Genomic DNA, 5116 nt, shown 5'->3' on the forward strand with positions numbered 1-5116 from the left:
GAAGTATTGGTAAAAGAGTTCAATTTAATTCTATTGTATGATGTTTTTTGATGTTTTTATGCTAAAGTATAGCTAAAAACGTACATTTAACCCTGTTCTAGGGTGTATTTAATGCTTTTAAGTGAAAGTATTGGTAGAAGATACATTTTACACGGGTATAGGGTGTATTTAACTCTTTTGGTGTCAAAGTTACGATTAAAGAGTGACATTTTACACGAGAATAGGGCGTATTTAACTGTTTTTGTGTAAAAGTGTTGGTAAAAGAGTTCAATTTAATTCTATTGTATGGGGTATTTTGATGTTTTTCATGTAAAAGTATCACTAAAGACTAACATTTAACTCTGTTCTAGGATGTATTTAAGGCTTTTTAGGTAAAAAATATCAATAAAAGAGTTCATTTCAACTGTATTCTAGGACATAGTTAACTATTTTTGTGTAAAAGTATTAGTCAAAAAGTTAAACCTAATACTATTCCAGTGTATTTAGTCCTAAAGGCTATTTGTGAGTCTTTAAGTGTTACTTAAACACCCAAAATTAAAGTATTTCTTAAGTATTTGTGAGAGTGTGTGGTTGTTGAAATAAACAAATATTGAATTAAATTGGTAATTATTAGATTTTATGAGCGGTGCCCTCTTTTCTACTTAAGCCCGGGCCCCCACGATGTCTACGTACGTCACTGCTGCTATATGACTGATGGAGTTATGGAAGGAACAAGATGTTTTTCTAAATGATAGAATTGAAGAAGGGGAAACTGTGATGTCACACCTTTAGATCAAGAACATGATGAAGGGAGGTGGAGGTGGAGGAGGAGAAGAAGGTGAAGATGATGAAGATGATGATGATGATGAAGATGATGATGACTCGGGCACCAAATTAGTACCTGTCACTGCGCCGCCATATTTCCGGGCTGTAACCAACCGCCACCGACCAGAAGTGTACGGATGACATGAAAGCACCGGCGTCTATTTATGGGCCATCAAAAACACGCAGGTGGAGGCTTTAATTAGCGTTTGAACATAAACAGCCATTGCGTGCCAAGCTGTGCCATAACCATATCTGCCTATGTGTGTGTGTGTGTGTGTGTGTGTGCGTGTGTGTGCTGTATAAGCTCACATGTAGTTTTTTTTTTGTTTTTATCCAAACAAAAGGGAGAATTAAATCATAACAGCAACAGAATAATGTTGATATCACTCACACACAACGCAAACAATGGCATTAAAACGCAGCGTGTGTTTGAAGTGTGTGACGCAACAGCGTCTGCCACACACACAGTACACACACACACATTACACACACACACACATGAAAGACATATTTTGTGTGCGTTCATAATAAAGAACGACGTCAAACTTGTATCGTTTCATTGCTTTTAAGTCCAAATTTGACCCAAATGGCAACCACAGTGCAACCGCCGCTCCACCAAAGGTCACGGGGGTCAACAGGTCACGTGACCTCTGTGCAATTCATCACTCAACTGTTCAAGTAATTCAATCGCTTTATTTTTCTTTTTAGAAGAAAATGGCTTTAAAGCAGCGGTCGACGGGAAGAATAACAACATTTGTATTAATATGTGGGACAAGAGTTTAACTGATGCACCTGAACGCATCACAAGAAAACACAACATTCTGGACTTAAGTTAAAAAAATATATATATTTTTTTTATTTTTAAATGTAGATATTTAAAGACAATTGTCAAGAAAATAACAACATTATGACTTCTATGTACAAGCATAATAATAAATTGTTATATTTGCAGATGCCACTGAATGCATCTTGTATATTTTTTACGCCACACATGCCCAGACTATAGTACAAATGTTTTATATCTTTGAATATATATATATATTCAAACATAAATATAATATAATTACAGCTCATTTTATTATTGCTTAGAAGAAAAACTATATTTAAAAATAAGAAGAACTTTTTACAAGAACAAAATGGTTCAAAAAGCTGCCAAACTGGAAAAAGCTAATTGTATTATTTGAATTTTACTTATTTAATGTGTATTTTTTTTTGTATATTTTTTAAGACACAGCTGCCTAAAGTATAAACATGTACACTATCCTTTTTTAAATAATACAAAATCAATTCATTAAGATAAGATAAAACAATAAAAACATGTTGTTGGTGCAGAGTAAATAAACTGTGACTGAGCTGAACTTTAACATCTATACGTGTATTTTCTTTTGCTGCAGCTCATGTGTTCACCTCACTGTGTGAATGAGCGAGTGAACGTTATGTCTGACGTGGCTCGAGGACATGGAGCTCGATTCTGCCTCAATTCGACTCATGTGACTGCGGATCTGCGACTAAACCGTTCACACACACACACACACACACATACACACGGTCACTTTATTAGGAACACCTGCGCAAATGCTCTTTTTTAACGCAAATATCTCACAAGCCAGTCACGTGACGTGATGAAGTTTAACTCGAGCAGCAGAATCAAAGAGAAAGAGGATTTACGTGACAGAAAACGCACATTTACGCACAGAAATGCCACGTTTTTACGCATAAACTAACTCTAACCCCCCCAAAAAAAGGCCACATGTGTGCTTAATAAAGTGGTGAGTGAGTGTGTGCGGGGATAAATGACCAATGAGCACAGGTTTATCTGCTGTTAATGTTTGAAAAGACTCCACATCTGAATCAATGTATCGATTAACTCGTGCGCCTTTATGGCCACTTCTTTAAATAAGTGAGAAAACACACGAGTGTATGCGCGTGCGTGCGCGTGTGCTTGCGTGTGTGTGTGTGTGTAAGAGAGAAAAAACAACAACCCAATAATCCTCACACACAATGTGTAACTCACTATAATCTCGCAAACGCAAACTTCTCATGGTTGGATCACCTTGTGTGTGTGTGCGTGTACGCGTGTGCGCGTGACCCCTATGAGCCCCCCCCCCCCTCCCTCCCTCACCCTCTTCTTATACATGAACTACGCACTCACACGTTACATCTTTAAAATCCTTAGGACCCAGATGAGGATTAACAAGCATAAACACGCGCGCGCTGCATCTGAGAGGAATTACGCACAAACTTCCGCTGCGTTTTTTTTCCATCGTGAATGTCCCTAAATACACCTAAATATGCACGTAAGTCCATTTATAAACACGAAATTAGGAAATCCCCCCAAAAAACAAATTCATAAAATGCAAATATATATGTAGATTATTTCAAAATAAAACACCTACCTAGAAAAGAAGTGTGTCCATAAAGCGCGTCACTTTATCTCTACGTGTACATTTTGACTTTATCAGACAAAACAAAAACAAAACACGCACTCGCGCCGCGCTCGCACGTGCGTGCGTGGACTCCGCTGCTGCTGCTGCTGCTGCTGCAGTTTATATCCACGCGAAAGGGGGTTTTCCCCGAGCGCGCACACACACACACACACACACACACACGGTGCGTGGAGAGTCTCCGCGAGGCTGCACCGTTTAATGGCAGTTTTTATGTCTAGATGACGCGTCCTCTCTCTCTCTCTCTCCCTCTCTCTCCCCCTCACACACACACACACACACACACACACACACACACGTTGACATCAAACAGAAAATCGATGGAGAGAAACACCTTCTTCCCTTTTCTCCTGTGTTTTATTCTGTAAATCAAGGGAGAGGAAGGGGACAAAAATCATGGAAGCACGTGGGCGAGTTATTCACATACACACACACGCACACGCACGCACGCACGCACGCACGCACACACACTTCCATCCACATCCTTTCCTGCTGCAGCTGCATTTGCATTTGTGATTGTGCCGAACAGGATCCGTGCGTAAAGGCAGAGGATGAGGATGAGGATGATGATGATACACATGTTTCCGGTCTGATATCCGTTACATTTGTCCCTCACTTCCTCCAAACCAACACAAGTGTTCATTAAGAGTGACCTACGAGAGCTTTAAGGCCCAACATCCAACATGTCCTCCTGTTTTACGCAGCACGCGCTCCAAGCTCATCCAAAACTTTGACTAGTGTGTGTTTGAATTGTAGTATTAGTCAAAAAAAATTAAAAATAATTATAACCCTAATTAGAGGCCGTTTTCATCTTAGTAGTGAGCCCTTATATCCAGAGGTGTCTCGCGTGTCCGTGTAGATACTGCCTGTATTTTACGCGCGCGCGACTCCAAATGTACGAGCGCTATAAACATTTAGCACAGGGCGTTAAAAAAGAGAGTTCCACGAGCGTCTGTGCCCCGCAGCCTTTGATCAAGTCCAAACGGTCCAGACACGTCGGTCAGTGCGTGGGAGAAAAAAAAAAAAGAAAAAAGTGGATCTATCTGCACGCGCCGTGCGCGAAACAAAGGTCGCAACTCGTAAAAAACAACAACATCACACACACACACACACACAAAGACAGAGAAGAGACACACAATCTGAGACTTGAGTGAACGCGGAAGAGGAACGCGGAGAGTCGCGTGGACTTTCCCTTCACCCAGAAACACCAGAACCTCTGCTCCTCTTCCTCTTCCTCCTCCTCCTCTCTCCTCTACCCCCCCCCCCCCCCCCCCACCCTGCTGCAGCCCCTGCTGGCTGCCCCCGCGGGTCACCGCTTCAGGATCACCACGTCACCACTTTAACCCCTGCTTGGCCGCGTCCACAATCGAGGAAGAGCCCCAGAGCCCTCAGTGGCGTGCACAGACATTTCAGGGGAGGGAGGGGGAGGGGGGGGAGGAAAGGGGGCTCAAGTGAAAAAAAAAAAAAAAACGCATTCGTGCCAAATTCAATCAGACATTTAAATAACACAGCTTGAGGCCGTAGATGTTGTGCAATCGACGACGCATGATGTTTTTATTATCATTATGTTAGGATTGTGTATTTCAGTGTATGTTGTGTGTAAAGTGTATTTGCACCGTTATATTGTCGTCACATCTGAGTCCAAGACAAAGTATGTCGTATCGCGTCTTTATTATTGACAGAAAAAAAATCAAATCAAACAGTAAAAAAAAAAAATAATAATAATATTACATTGGCTTTACTTTTGTTTTCATATTTTAGTTTGATTCTTAAAATCTGCTCTTCATTCACTCCACTGTTTGTGTCTGTACATGTAGAGAAACTTGTTCTGTGAACGTCAAAACTGTCCAACCGGTGTTGAAATGTGA

This window comes from Microchirus variegatus, assembly GCF_963457635.1.
Source record: "Microchirus variegatus genome assembly, chromosome: 17".
In the NCBI taxonomy this organism is placed as follows: domain Eukaryota; kingdom Metazoa; phylum Chordata; class Actinopteri; order Pleuronectiformes; family Soleidae; genus Microchirus; species Microchirus variegatus.